This window comes from Lathyrus oleraceus, chromosome 4 (assembly GCF_024323335.1).
Source record: "Lathyrus oleraceus cultivar Zhongwan6 chromosome 4, CAAS_Psat_ZW6_1.0, whole genome shotgun sequence".
NCBI classification, from domain to species: domain Eukaryota; kingdom Viridiplantae; phylum Streptophyta; class Magnoliopsida; order Fabales; family Fabaceae; genus Lathyrus; species Lathyrus oleraceus.
In genome coordinates, this window is record NC_066582.1 from 299316753 (window position 1) to 299333916 (window position 17164).

The window sequence follows — 17164 nt, forward strand, 5'->3', positions numbered from 1 at the left end:
TCTTAACCTTGGATGAGGGCTAAGAAATCCACATATAACAATTGTCTTTGGATCTTAAACCCTTCATTAACACAACTTGATATTTTCTAGAGATAATACATTATGACTTGTTGTAGCTAACATTCATACCTTAATCACATAATTGACTTATATTGATCAAGTTATCAAGTAATCCTTTTACTAACAACACACCATAAAGACATGGTAAATCTACACTCACCAGCTTGCATATCCCCTTGATTCTTCCTCTAGTTTCATCACCAAATGTGACATAACTATTAGAATAGGGATTTAACTCATAAACATTGCTCCTTTCACCAATCATATGATGTGAACATCCACTATCAAAATACCAATCCTTTTTAGAAGCAACTCTAAGAGGAACCTGAGCTAAGAGACATCTGACAGTTTCCTTGGATTTCCACACTTTCTTAGCGTGAGTTTTCTTGCCCTTCCTTTTGGGTCTTGGTTGTCTGTAGGATTGAGGATAACCATATAATATAAAGCAATAAAGTCTTATGTGCTCATATCTTCCACAATGATGACATCTTCTGTTAGAGTTCATGTTCTTCCCTTTATAGAAATACACATAATTTGCAAGTTGCTAGGCCATGTGGTCCAACATCTGGAACTCATTTTTGTTCTTATAAGGAACAAACTTCTTAGGCTAAGTCTTATCCTTCTTGCTCATGGACCTGGGTCCAAACCCTATTCCCTTCATATTTTTGGACATTTTCCCAACTTTCAATATTTCATCTAACATGTTAGGCCCATTGTTCATCATACGAATAGATTTGTCATATTGTTTAATTAGGATTTTAACCATGTGTTTTCTTCTTTCAGGTCTGAAATGTTTGAACTTTGGTTCTCTTTTTCCAAAAGTAGATTACTTATGGTCTTCTTCATTTTATCTTCTCTCAAGCATGATTCCTTCCATTCAGTGAGCAGTTATCTATAAGTTTCAGTAACTTCTTCTTCTGAAATTTCTTCAACACTAGACTCACTACAAGAGTCATACTTTCCAGTTAAAGACATTACTTTATTATCTATTTCTTCTTCACCATCAGATTCAGACCAGATGATTGACAAACCATTTTTTTCATTTTTTAGAAAAATGGGACATTCAGTTTTTAGATGACCAAACCTGTCACATTCATAACATTGTTGTCATACCCAAAAATTTGCCTGTTAATTTTTATGATAAATTGATTCATGCATGGCATTCATTTCACATTTGCATTCATTCATTAGCATACATTCTCATATAAATTATAAATTTTAATTTATTTATTATGTGATACAGATATAAAAAATAATAATAATTTTGGTTATCTGTATGATATAAATAAATTTTATATATACATAAATAAAATAGTTTTAATTTAATGATAAATAAAAATAGATTTGAATTTGAATTGTATAATTAAAATTTTAAATTAATTTTATTTGTTAAAGCTCATTAAATTATAATAACTATTTTTTTATTTAGTGACTCATGTTCCATTTATTCATTATTTATAAATAGTATTTATTTAGTAATTCACGTTTTACTTAATAAAATTTATTTATAAGAGTAACATTTTTTAAGCCCATAAATTATAAAATAATTTTGGTTGATATAAGTAAGAATAATTTTGATTTTTTTTTAAATGCTGAAAGTAAAAATAGAAATAGGTTTAAATTTTAATTCAATTATGTAACTAAAATTTAAATTAATTTTTATTTAAATTATTCATTATTTATAATAATATTTGTATTTAATAAATATTTAGCAAGGTTAAACCCTAACTCTCCTAAAGTATAGGAAGGGATCCAAATATTTAGAAAGGTTAAACCCTAACTCTCCTAAAGTATAGGAAAGGGTCCAAATATTTAGCAAGGTTAAACCCTAAAGTATAGGAAGGGATCCAAATATTTAGCAAGGTTAAACCCTAATCCACATCATTATAAATACTTCATATGGCTGCAGCGAGAGGGAGGAGACGAAAAAAAGGAGGAGATACAGGAGAAGAAGATACACAAGGCAAGGCAGAAGCAAGAAGATTCACGGGCAGGGAAAAGAGAAGCAACCATAAAGCACTCATAGCCTGAATAAGAACAACGCACATGCAGTGAGCAAGCTAGAAGAATCAAATCCCCAGTAAGTGTTCATTATGGAATTTGCATCCAGCATGATTACCTTGCAATACTCCTTAATTCATGCATGAATAATATTGGTTTAATATATATATTGAGATGATGTATTCATGGTTTGGTGGATGTTGATATTGCTTTATTCAAGTATGCATCTGTTCTTGATATGTCATAGCATGTTGGAGAAATTCTGTTTGCATGATTAAAGAATTATATCTGTCATTTAATTATTATTATATGAGTGTTGTTTCTAGCATGATTATGTTTATTTCACATGCTGTTATTACATAATAATGATGATGATATAACGGTGATAATATAAATCCTTGGTTGTCTTTAACATGTATGTGTAAGGTTTGTTTTATCATTATCACTTGCAACTAAAGAGAACTAATACATGAGTAAAATAATATAAGCTTCTTGATTTGTGCATGGATATTTTTATTATTGCATGATGATTACATATGATCTTATTTTATGTGTGTGGTTTGATATAAGATGAAGTTACAGGTTTATCGTATTCATATGAAAGAAACAGCATGAGAAAAAATAAAGTAGTTTGTCGTAAGAGAGAAAGTTGTAACATGCATGGTGGTGTTGTGTCAAAATGGAAAAATCCATGTAGAATTAATATATATTTTAATGAAGGCGAATAAATAATGAATGGACCAACATGGTGTTAAGAATGTGTGGTTTGGGCCTAACTCAACCCTACAAAACCGGTTGGTAGAGTGAGGACTGCCCCCACTTATAAACACATGTTCAGGCCATATATTGTCCGATGTGGGACTCTTAACACACCCCCTCACGCCCAGGACTGGACATCTGGAGCATGGAAATAAATGGTGGGTGGCCCGATAGCGGAACCATAGTAGGTGGCCCACCGGATCTTAAACGAGGCTCCGATACCATGTTAAGAATGTGTGGTTTGGGCCTAACTCAACCCTACAAAACCGGTTGGTAGAGTGAGGACTGCCCCCACTTATAAACACATGTTCAGGCCATATATTGTCCGATGTGGGACTCTTAACACATGGCTCGTTGGTAACTCCCCCCTCACTGCAACGTAGAGGTCATGGGTTTGAGCCCCCAGGACCTATTTTTTAGCTTTTCATATATCACTTAATTAATTAAAATGGGCTATTTTGAATAATAAAAATCTAATTATATTTTTTTTCCTCTTTTCTTTTAAAATTTCTATCAATTTAGTCTAAGTTTTTCCATAAATTCATAAAAAAAAGTTTCTATTATTATAGACTAAAAATATTCTTAATTCATTCTTAATTAGGATTTTTTTTATTTCTTTCTTTTTAGTTTAATTAGGTTTTATTATTTGTATGCCCTTTTAATTTTGTACTCGTTAATTAAGATTTAGATATTTTATATCCCCTTTTAAATTATGTACCCCCATCCCGAAGCCATGTAATAGCGTAGTCTTATTTTTCGCACTTTAATTTTTCCATACTGTGAATATAACTGTCTAGATGTATGCTAATATGATTGCATGGAAAGATAAATAATCGAACTTAGATAAATTAATTCAAGATAATATATCTGAATCCAATCATTTCCACACTTGCACCTCTAGGGTAACCCTCTCTTTGTTGCCTTACGATATTACGGTCATGTCCCGCGAATGTGGGGATACCCTTAGCAAAGACCCTTTCGATTAAATCATCATCATCCCTAAACAGATAAGTCATAGTCCCTTCGATTAAAAGGTCAATGTCCCTACAAGATAAATCATAGTCCCTCGAACGTTGCCTTCGAATATATGACCTTGTCCCTCGAACGTTGCCTTCGAATATATGACTTTGTCCCTCGATGACCCTTCGTTGTAGCCTACGATTAAATGATGATCGTCCCTTCGAATGCTAAGGTATCCTTACAAATGTTGCCTTCAATGGCCAATCGACGACCCCACGATGTCCCTTTACATCCAAAGGATAAGACTACTTACTTCTCAATAGTAAGGACAGTTTTACTTTCCTAAGGATAGGAAATACTTGTAAAGACATTGGTTAGGTATAACTCTTAAATGCTTACTCACAACTTAAAATACTTTTCACACCTCACACTTTTCAAAACATCTTTTAGAAAATCACCACTTGGTATACATTCGCACCAGAAACATCGCCGAGTTATATTTTTCTAAACATCTTTCAAAATCAAATGAGATAAACACTTTGTATACATTCGTACAAGAATCATTACAAAGTTAAACTCTCCTTTCAAAATATTTTCTAAACACACCACATTTCTCAAACACTTTCTCAAACAAGGAAAACATAAGTGAGTTAAGCAATTAAGAGCCCATGGATAACCATGGATACAAAGGGTGCTAACACCTTCCCTTTGTATAATGTACCTCCCGAACTCAAAATCTAATCAAGGTCTTTCCTGTTCTTTTCCGCCTTTCCTTATTGGATAAAAGAAAAGTCGGTGGTGACTCTTGATATCCGCAACATTGCTTTTCAAAGCAAAAACACAAAGTCAATTCACCGTATCACAATTGTGCTTTTATGCCTTTGTAGTATTTAAGATTGTCAATGTGGGTGATGTATGACACTTTGTCTAGGACATTTTCCCCCCACCTTCTGTTCATATTTTGTAAATCTTTTTTGAACTTTCTTCCAACTAAGGCTATAGCATTTGACATGCTCTCTTCTTTATCATCTTGATTTCCTTCTTCCTGAGTGTTGGAGACAAAGGTTATACATTTGTTCTTCTTTCATCCCTTTCATTGATAGATATCTCAAAGGTTTGTAAGAAACCAATGAGTTCATTAACCTTGATGTTGCTCAAATCCTGAGCTTCTTCAATAGCAGCCACCTTCATATCCAACCTCTTAGGCAATTATCTAAGAATTTTCCTGACAATCTTTTCTTCAAACATCTTTTATCCTAAGACAAAGGAAATGTGGGAAATATCACACAATATGATGTGAAACTCATGGATAGACTCGTCTTCATTCATCCTGAGATTTTCAAACTTTATGGTAAGTAGCTACAGTCTTGACATACAAACTCTAGATGTGCCTTCATGAGTAGACTTGAGAATCTCTCATTCTTATTTTGCTTCAGTATGAGTGTTTATTAGTCTAGACATACTCTTGTCAACGCCATTGAATATAGCATTCAAGGCTTTATCATTATCAAGAGCTTCATCATCTTCAGCTTTGGACCAATCAGCTTCATGTTTCACGCTTGTTGAACCATCTTGAGAAGTGATCATAAGATGTTTCCAACCTTTAACCATGAATTTCCATGTTTTATTTCCCATGGATTTCAGAAAGACCATCATCATATCCTTCCAATAATCATAATTGGGTCCATCCAAAATAGGTGGTTTGTTGACTGATCCTCCATCTTTAATTGTCTCCATTTGAGCAGAATTTATCTTCCCTGGAGCTCACCCAATAAGCTAGGGTACCTACTCTGGTACCAATTGGAATTATATTCCTTAGGGGAGTGATGTCTAACGCTATGCTTTGACAACTAGTTTAACAAGATACATCAGAACCACTACAATAACAAGTACTAGATGATGGAGTATAAAAGCAATAAAGAACACAATCAATTGTTTACCCGGTTCGGTGAAACTACACCTACGTTTGGCGGGTTGATTCCATTACCCAAGAAAGGAAAATCACTTTTTAGTAATTTGTTACAATTAGTCTTATAAGCAACAAGAAACCATATTTTGTTCAACTCCTCTTCCTAAGACTACCCGGTGACTTTCTATTTAGAGTCTCCCCCTAAACATGAGAACCTACTCACTTTCTTCTCTGTCACACAACCCAAGACAAAGGAAAATAATCACTAAATCCTAGTGATCAACTTGAATCTTAAGAAGATGAAAGAATGTTCAATATTACAACTCAACTAGACATACCTTTTATGTCAAGTTACTGAAACATGGAAGTGTACATAACAATGTTGAATTTACAACCCAAATACATAAACCTTTTATGTTGAGTTACTGAAACATAGAGGTATACATAAAAATAACAAGGACTCTTAAAAACCCTATCACTCTAAAATATTAAATGTGAATGCTTGCTTTCTAATGGAGGTTTGAGCTCCTTATATAGAAAAATAAATCTGGGTTTTTTCTTTGTGGATTTGCAGTTATTTTCGTCCAGAATCTTTGCATAATGTGTTGGATATTTTATTTGCTCCTTGAATATCTCCAACAAAAATATATGATTTAGTTTGTTACAAATTCAAATTTAAATCTTTTTTAAATCTGATTTGATCTTCACAGTTGTCCAACAAATCATATAATCATATTGCTAAATCAATAGCAATAAAACATAATTGAATCTTCTCAAAAGATTCTGTTAAAATGCAGCAATTTGGCGCCTGTTGCAAACGGCCCAAATGTCGTACCAACATGTTGGAGCATCGCGCCCAACATGTGACCATCCATACAACTTCAGCAAGCTAGACCAATCTTGAATACTTGGACACTTCTCCAAGTTGTTTTGTTATTTTATTTAGTCGATATCGTAACTCTTCTGTTACGCTGTAGAGACTAAGGCTTTTCTTTTTCTTTTCTTTCTTTCGTTGATTTGTATGCCACACACTCGCTCACAAGGCGAGCCGTTCTACTTACGAATCAACGATATCGAACTATATCTCCGAGTCTTACGACGAATTCGGGAATATCGTGCTGCAAACAATCTCCCTCCTGTTGAACTTCCTGATTTCAAAAATATTTTTCCTTTGATACCCGAGATGGCAGAACCAGCTCGTGCTCTTCGAGATTACGCCGCTCCATCGCAAGATGAGCCGCATTCGAGTATTGCTCCACCCGCAATCGAAGCAAACAACTTTGAACTTAAACCTTCACTGTTGCAGGCAGTGCAACAGAACCAATTCTCTGGAAATCCTACCGAGGATCCAAACCTTCATTTATCCGTATTTGTTCAATACGCTGATACTGTTAAAGCTAATGGTGTCACTTCAGAGGCAATTCGACTTCGTCTTTTTCCTTTCTCGTTAAGAGATAGCGTTAGAAGATGGCTTCAATCTCTTCCTTCCAACTCAGTCACCACATGGAACGAGTTGAAGAAAGTTTTTCTTGCCCGATATTTTCCGCCGAGCAAAACAGCTATGTTAAGAGCCCAGATAAATGGATTTAAACAGAAAGATAACGAGTCTCTTTTCGAAGCATGGGAAAGATACAAAGACATGATGAGACTTTGTCCACACCATGGTTTAGAGGACTGGTTAGTAATTCATACCTTCTATAATGGTCTCCTGTACAACACGAGGTTAACAATAGACGCCGCCGCAGGTGGTGCACTGATGAACAAACCATATGCTGACGCTTACCAACTTATCGAAAGCATGGCTTAAAACCACTATCAGTGGGGAAGCGAACGAACAATGGTAGAAAAACCTCAAACGAAAACTGGCATGTACGAGATAAGTAACCTTGATCATGTTAATGCAAAAGTGGATGCTATGGTCCAGAAAATTGAAAGTTTAAATGTATCACCTCCAGCCACCGTGGTAGCCATAACTCAGAACTGCGAAGTCTGTGGAATCCAAGGACACACTCCTGCAGATTGTCAACTTCTAACAGGAATCCAAGCGGAGCAAGTAAACTATGCTCAAGGAAGCCCCTACTCGCATACCTATAACTCAAATTGGAAGAATCATCCCAATTTTTCATATAAGAGTAATAATGCTTTATACGCACCTGGACAATCTCCAAATCAAGCCCCAGCTATACCTCCAGGATATCAGAAGCCGATCCCATCTACACCTAACAATAACGCCCCTAGGAAATCCAACTTGGAAATCATGATGGAAAACTTTATAGCCTCTCAACAGCAAACCAATAAAGATTTCTTAAACCAGAATGTACACACTGGCGAACAAATTAAACAACTAGCAAGTAAAGTAGATGCCCTGGCTACTCATAACAAAATGCTGGAAACGCAAATATCACAAGTAGCTCAACAACAAGCGCCTACTGCTGCCCCAACTGGTACATTTCCTGGCCAACCCCAACCTAACCCAAGAAGCCACACTCATGCAATTATACTGAGAAGTGGAACGGAAGTGGAAGGACCGTCTGACCCAAGGATAGAAAACCAAAACTCTAAAAAGTCAACTGAGGAGGAAAGTGAACCTAAGGAAAAGGAAGAGAGTAATAAGGAAACCGTAGAAAAGAAGGAACCTTATGTACCTCCACCACCTTATAAACCACTTATCCCTTACCCTCAAAGGCTTATTAAAACCAAAGATGCGGGCCAATTCAAAAATTTGTTGACCTACTAAAACAATTAAACGTCACAATTCCGTTTACAGAAGCTATTACGCAGATGCCCTCATATGCTAAGTTCTTAAAAGAAATTCTTTCTAATAAAAGGAAACTTGAAGATAGCGAAACCGTTACACTCACCGCTGAATGTAGCGCTATAATCCAGAATATGCCTCCTAAACTTAAAGACCCAGGTAGTTTCTCTATACCCTGTCACATAGGAAAATTTGTCATCGACAAAGCCTTATGCGATTTAGGAGCCGGTATTAGTGTTATGCCTTTATCCATATGCAAGAGACTTGAAATGGGAGAATTAAGACCAACTAAAATGTCTGTGCAACTAGCAGATCGTTCCGTCAGATATCCTGTAGGAATTCTTGAAAACGTTCCAGTGCGCATAGGTCAATTCTACATTCCAACCGATTTTATAGTTATGGATATTAGAGAAGATGAAGTTACACCCATTATACTGGGAAGACCGTTCTTAGCAACTGTCGGTGCAATCATAGACGTAAAACGAGGACGACTCACCTTTGAAGTAGGAGAAGAGAAAATTGAGTTCATTCTTTCCCAATTTTTGAAAGCACCTACAATAGAAGATACATGTTACTTCATGGATATCATCGATGAATGCATAAAAGAAACGAAGTTAGAAAAAGACAAATCATCTGACTATCTTGTAGAAGACAAACTTAACCAATGTTTAGCAATAACACCGGACCCTACGCAATGCCTTAAGAAACCAACCCTAGACCTGAAAACACTTCCCAAAAATCTGAGATATGAATTCCTAGACTTAGAACTTGAACGACCAGTGATAGTTAATGCTGACCTAGGAAGACTCGAAACAGAAAAACTCCTGCATATCTTAAGAAAATATCCAACCGCACTAGGGTACAACATCACCGATCTTAAAGGAATAAGTCCCTCTATTTGTATGCACCGCATCATGCTAGAAGAAGACTGTAAAACTTCTAGGGAACACCAGAGGAGACTAAACCCGATCCTGAGTGAGGTAGTGAAGAAGGAAATAACCAAGTTATTAGAGGCAGGTATCATATATCCTATATCTGATAGCAAATGGGTTAGTCCTGTACACGTAGTACCAAAGAAAGGAGGTATAACAGTCATTGAAAATGAAAAAGGAGAAACTATAACCAAACGAATCGAATCGGGATGGAGAATGTGCATTGACTATAGGAAACTAAACAAAGCAACCCGAAAAGATCATTTCCCTTTACCATTCATTGACCAGATGTTAGAACGATTAGCAAAACATTCTCATTTCTGCTATCTAGACGGTTACTCAGGTTTCTTTCAAATACCAATTCACCCCGATGACCAAGAAAAGACAATGTTCACGTGTCCTTTTGGTACCTTCGCTTATAGACGAATGCCGTTTGGCTTGTGTAATGCTCTTGCAACCTTCCAAAGGTGCATGATGGCAATATTCGCCGATTTTCTAGAAAACATCATGGAAGTATTTATGGATGACTTTTCCGTATGCGGACAAAGCTTTGAAGAATGCCTTGAAAACCTAGAAAGAGTTCTAGAGCGATGTGTGAAAGTAAACCTAGTACTTAATTGGGAAAAATGTCACTTTATGGTACAAGAAGGAATTGTTTTAGGACACATCATCTCGAACAGAGGAATTGAAGTAGACAAAGCCAAAATAGAGGTAATCGAAAATCTTCAACCCCCGAAAACTGTGAGAGAAGTACGAAGCTTCTTAGGACATGCCGGTTTTTACCGACGATTCATTAAAGACTTCTCTAAAATAACTAAACCTTTAACTGGGCTATTAATGAAAGATGCTGAATTCATATTCGACAATAAATGTTTAGAAGCATTTCAAACGCTTAAACAAGCACTGATCTCCGCGCCCATAATGCAGACACCAGATTGGAACGAACCATTCGAAATAATGTGTGATGCCAGTGATTACGCTGTAGGTGCTGTTTTAGGAAAACGAAAGGATAAAAAGCTTCACGTTATATATTACGCAAGTAGAACTCTAGATGAAGCACAAATGAATTACGCCACAACCGAGAAAGAACTTCTAGCAGTAGTGTTTGCGCTAGATAAATTTCGTTCTTACTTGGTCGGAGCCAAAATAATCATCTACACTGACCACGCTGCTATCAAATACCTCTTAACAAAAAAGGATGCTAAACCTAGACTCCTAAGGTGGATCCTGTTGCTACAAGAGTTCGATTTGGAAATCAAAGACAAGAAAGGAACTGAAAACGTAGTAGCAGATCACCTCTCTAGACTTGAGAACCTTGAACTGGAAAGAACATCAATTAACGATGATTTCTCGTACGATAAGCTTATAGCTACTTTGGAAGAAAATGACGCTGATAAACAGGTAGAAACCACCTTAGCTATATCTGTTACACCGTGGTACGCTGACCTCGTCAATTATTTAGCTGCCGGAATAGTTCCACCTACCTTATCCTACCAGCAGAAGAAACGATTCTTCTATGACATAAATCACTATTACTGGGATGACCCCTTACTTTTTAAAAGGGGCCCCGATGGTATTTTCCGTCGGTGTATACCCGAAGAAGAGGTAGAAAATATAATCCAACACTGTCACTCCGCTCCTTATGGTGGACATGCAAGTACATCCAAGACCTGCTCTAAAATCCTACAAGCCGGTTTTTATTGGCCAAATATATGGAAGGATGTACATGCAGCTATCAAGAAATGTGACAGATGTCAACGCACAGGAAACATATCTAGACGTGACGAGATGCCACAAAAGGGCGTTTTGGAAGTAGAGATTTTCGACGTGTGGGGAATAGACTTCATGGGACCTTTTCCATCCTCTTTCGGTAACAAATACATACTCGTGGCAGTTGACTACGTATCAAAATGGATTGAAGCTATAGCTTCTCCAACAAACGACACACGAGTAGTAACTAGACTCTTTAAGAATATAATATTTCCAAGGTTTGGTGTCCCAAGAATAGTAGTCAGTGATGGTGGATCGCATTTCATATCCAAGGTACTCGAAAAACTACTGCTTAAGTATGGCGTAAGACATAGAGTAGCGACACCTTACCACCCTCAAACCAGTGGGCAAGTGGAAATGTCTAACAGAGAAATCAAACAGATACTAGAGAAAACAGTCGCCACTTCAAGGAAAGACTGGTCATTGAAATTACCAGAAGCTTTATGGGCTTACCGAACTGCTTACAAAACTCCCATAGGGACAACCCCATTTAAGCTCATTTATGGAAAATCCTGTCACCTCCCGGTAGAATTAGAACATAAAGCCTATTGGGCTATTAAAAATCTAAATTTAAACTATAAAGCCGCCGGCGAAAAGAGAATCCTTGATATAAGCGAATTAGAGGAACTCAGAAGAGACGCTTACGAAAATGCCAGAATCTACAAAGAAAGAACAAAACAATGGCATGACAAGCGCATATCAAGGAAAATCTTCAAACAAGGCGATACAGTCCTTTTATTTAACTCTAGGCTAAAGTTATTTCCGGGAAAACTACGATCTAGATGGTCAGGTCCTTTTCAAATCACCAATGTTTTTCCCAGTGGAGCAGTAGAAATTAAAGGCAAATCTATGGAACCATTTACCGTAAACGGGCAACGTCTAAAACATTATCACTATGCAGAAAACAATGAAGATTCGCAAGTCTTGCACTTAGACGAAATGTCTCCAGAACTTATAGATTATAATTGATAGTTTTTATGTCGAGCTTGCGACATTAAACAAAGCGCTTAGTGGGAGACAACCCACCAATATTTATAATTTTTTATTTCTTCCTTAATTATTCTATTAAATTTTGTTTAGTATTCATTCTTAATTTATTTTAATTTATTAAAAACTTTTCTCTTCTTCTTTCGGCATTTGGCCAAATCCTGACTAAAACTCTTGTTTTTCTTTTCTCTAGCTAACACTAACCTGATGGGACAAATTGATCGTATGGGTATCAAATTCAGAGGAAAAACTCAGAAACAAAAGTTTGAGGAACTAGCCACGAGAGAGATGCTACCTAGTTTGTATGCTGATGATTGGGCAATGACTGCCCTTGGACTAAGAGAAAGTGTCATGTATTTGCTGAGTCAAATAGGGTGGGAAATCGCTCCTATCCGTAGACATTTCGTCACTTACCGGAGACTAACACTAGAATTCCTTAGCTCCCTGATCTATCTACCCAGCCATGGAAAAGGAATAAGCAGAGGATTTATCCAGTTCAGAATGTTTAACATGGAGTACCAATTTAATATTCAAGACTTTACCAACCTTTTAGGTTTCCCTACCTCCTTTGACACATTCACAGTGAGCCAAGAAGAACTTTTTGAATATAGAGAACTTGAACACTTTTGGGGAAGCTTGACTGGAAATGACGATCCCGAGGAACATGAGTTTCTCTCTAGAAACATACATAACCCGACCTTCCGTTATTTCCATAAGATCCTGACCCACACCTTATTTGGGAAGAAGCCAAACAGTACCACAGTTTCACGTGATGAACTCTTCATCATATTTTGTGCTTCCCAGAACCGTCCAGTAAACGGTGCCACTTTTATGTTAGCAAATTTAGACCACCTTATCCAAGATGAACGAGCACCGATTTGAATAGGCGGTTTGATAACCATGATTGGTAATGCTATCGGATTACGTCAGCCTATGCTTGACTTAAGCCCTTTTTGTGGCATTACTATTATGAGTATACCCTTCCTCTTCAACACTATGTTTATAGCAAACCTAGGATCTGAAGAGTTTGAGCTTATAATTAATAACCAAGTTCTTTGCCTATTCACCATGCCCGATCCTATGACTAGTGTTCATAACCGCAATAACTGGCTCTACAATCTGAACGAAACCCCCTCTCCTGCTAGATCCACTGAATCCATCCAGGACTATGAAATTTGTGATGACCAGATTCCTTATGCTGAATCAGACCCTTAGACACCATCTGGTTATTATGATATTGATCCTCCTCCTCAACCTGTTCAGACCGAAGAATCGGCAATACCCGACTTTAGACATCATATGCCCGGAACTGATTACAACACCGCCATTGAAGCTTTAATGTCAGAACAAGACGCCCTCAGAGAAGAGTTCGCTAACATGAGACACAAATTTCTAGGATACATGAACAGTATGACAAATCAGTTTCACGAGTTGCTATATCGTGTTAACTCCTTTGTCCCTCCGGCCAGAGATCATGCAGATGGATAGAAGTCGTTTTTCTTAGTTATTTAGTTTTAGTTAGTTTTATTATTTAATGTTATTTCAAATTATGTTCGTATTTGTTTCTCTTTCGCATTTTTGTTTTTTTTTCCAATGTTACATTATGATTATTTTATGAAGCTATTGATTTATCCTATTTTATTATGAATTATGCAATATCTATCAAAAATGCTCTCTACTGTTGCTGCCTACATAAATTATTAAAAATATAATATATTTATGCACTATTATACAAAGTAGAATAGCATGCAGGGAAATTTAAATAGCAAAATAAAATAATCTGAAGCAAAACAAAATAAATAATAAAAATAAATTACCAAAATCATTATGAAGAACGCAAGCAGAAACCTTGCCAATATGACTGTGTGACGAGCGTCACACAATCTGTCACGGACGTCACGCCAAGTGCTTGTGACGCTCGTCATGCCCCTGTAACGAGCGTAACACCCTTCTGACTAGGTGAACGTTACAAAGCTGTTGGAGACGACCGTTACACCTCTTCACCTTTTTACCTTCCCCATTTATTCACATTTACCCACATTTATTTACTTTTCAACCACTCCCTTTCCAACTTCAATTTTTTTCCTATAAATACCCATCATACCTTTCTTCCTACATCACAACTATTCTATACAATCAAATATATTTTCTTTTCTTTCCTAATTACTTCTTCCAACTCATTCATCAGTATGGCGGGAACATAAAATTTCGGAAATATCATCTTCCGATCTGAAGATGATAATTATCAAAGGGAGCAGTTCGAGCGTTTCCAACAACGAGGTGTCACCTCTACCAGGTATCCTGATTCAACTTGTTTACAACAATTAGGACTACTTCAAGGTATCGAGTGGATGCTCCGCCTTGCCGATCTAACCTTCCTATGCACGCATAATCAACCTACCTACCCCTCCCTAACCTTAGAATTCTTAAGTTCATATGCGTACAACACTCCCACCGGTGAAGACGAATTCTTAACCGGTACCGCAACCTTTCGTATGTTCAACACTGAGTACTCCCTATCCCAAAACCAATTGAGCACCATGCTACAATTCCTCATAGAAGGTCAAGTCTACCCCAGAATCCCTCCCAACCTAAACTGGAACACAGTTGCCGCTTTCGACCTCTTTAGGAAAATATCCGGTGTAGATGCCAACAACTGGGAAGAGCTCCTTGTTTCCCATATACATAACCCAACTATCCGGTACTTTATCCGCATCCTACAAAACACAGTTTTTGGAAGACCGAACAACAGCAAGGTCAACGCAAAGGAACTATTCTTCCTCGAATGCGTCTTCGAACCGAATGCTAAGGTAAACGCCGCCTCCTTCCTATTTCATCATATCCGCACCTTATGTGCTAGAGGCCGTCAACCTTTTGTAATTGGTGGATTAATCACCACCATAGCACTTGGCTTAAACCTAGGGGACCGACTCCAAACTTTAGAATCTTTACCTCCCCTATTTATGGATATAACCTACTGTCGGTCCAGCCGCCTAATCAAGAACAGGATAGGCGGAGGATATTACCTTATGGTGAATAACCAGGCAGTCCCAAGCGTCGTTCTACCCAACATTGCCCTAACCGATGTCACCAATCCCAACCGCCACCTCTATGATCTGAATGCTCCCGAAGCTACCGAGCCTTCACATACAAACCCGTCTACCGACGAGTTCGAAGAAATGGAGCAAGGTGATAACGCTCCTGCACAACAATCAGTCCCGCTCAACCCTTCCGATAATGCAGTTGGCCCATCCTCACGACGTCGTCGACGAAGAAGGCCTGCAACCAACGACGACATCATGGATGCTATTGATGGTATGCAAGCACAGAATCTCGAAATGATGCAAATGATGCGCCAAATGCAACAACAACAAGAAGAGAGGAATGCCATAACCGATCAGCGGTTCACTGAGTTGTTTAGCAGGTTTGACAACTTAGAAGTACATCAACGATCACCAGGTCCAAGAACAAGAGGCGGCAGGCAGCCTTAACTTTAGTTTCCTTTTCCTTTCTTTTTGTAATTCATTTCTTTTCCTTAAAACATTGGGGACAATGTTTCATTCAAGTATGGGGGGAAAACCGTGTTCTTTCTATCCTCCTTTTTCTTTTTCAAGTATGTATCTTTCTTTTCATTGTTATTTCCCTTATAAAAAAAAAATAATAATAATAATAATAAAATAATATTTCTTATAATATAGATTTATTTTAAGTTAAGTCCCAAGTGTGAAAACTTTCTATTATCTATTCCCTCAAAATTTTCATGAGCCATAACAAAAACTTAACACACCCAATAAGTATAAAGGTCGCTTATTTTATAAAACTTGAGTGAAATCAAGACAAAAAATTATTACCATAACAACGCTCTAAGAACCTCAACATGTTAGATCAGGATAAGTACCTATTATACCAATCCCTTGAACTTTTAGTTTTATAGTAACCCCGAGTAGTTTATACAAGAAGTCAGCACCATCTTAATAGCAAACTACGTGGAGGGCCGATGAATATAAGTGAATGATTCCCAAAGTAACATAAATAAATATATATATCAGGAAATGCACTAATTAAGTTAGGTGATCCTTACCAGATCATTTAATCTAAAGGTTGCAGATCATACAAAAGCATAATATGAAAGATCCATTGTGAGTTGGTTCAGCAGGTATCTGGCGCTGAACTTGGTAGGGCGGACTACGGTCCGATCCCCCGCAATTTGCAATGGACTAAATAACGAAGTTATCCGACTTATGTACCAGAACTTCTAGCAAAAAGGGGATCAGAATCACTAACCGGTTACTCCACTATGTGCGCGAAAATATAAAGGGCTTAATGTGATTTCGCTAGAATGAAAACGGGTGAAATAAGAGTAAAGGAACTAGGATAGCTATAATGGCATTACTCGAACTGGTTTGCATAAGGTGGGGTTATCTGAGATTGTGACGGTGGTTGTTAATGTCGAGATTAAACTCAAGTTACCTCTAAACAAGGTTTACATGCAACCTAGTACGAATTGATGTGTGTTTTGAAATTTCATCTGGCTAAAAATTTTAAAACAAGTTCTATACTGTATTTTGCTTGAGGACAAGCAAAGATCTAAGTATGGGGGAGTTTGATAACATGAAATAGTATCACATTCTAGGACTCAATTTAATTAAATTATATTATTATTTACTTCAATTTATTTCATTTTATTAGATATTACGCGGTATTTCCTTTCTATTTATCTCAGGTGGTTTATTTGAAGCACAAGTAAAAAAGGAAGAAAAGGAGGTGCAAAAAGGAATGAAAAGAAGCAAATATCAAACGCCAAAGCCCAGCCCAAAAAGCACAGCCGTTGTGCCTGTGACGAGCGTCACAAAGGCTGTGACGAGCGTCACGCTTTACACACTTGTGTGACGAGCGTCACACATGGTGTGACGGACGTCACACCATTCTCCTATATTTTTGGCTTCAGAGACGTTGAGGCCTATTTGCACACATGACCATTTGCTACGTGAAGACCTTTGACGCGGAATACTTTTGGAAACCGTTACAGAA

The 17164-nt window shown here is 37.1% G+C and overlaps 1 non-coding gene across 1 annotated transcript; it reads right to left on the reverse strand.

Moving 5' to 3' along the window:
* Window positions 1-7250: 7250 nt before the first annotated feature.
* LOC127077960 (small nucleolar RNA R71) lies at window positions 7251-7357 on the reverse strand. The gene has a single exon (XR_007787718.1). It is a non-coding gene; the product is annotated as a small nucleolar RNA R71 (small nucleolar RNA).
* Between the last annotated feature and the right edge of the window lie 9807 nt (window positions 7358-17164).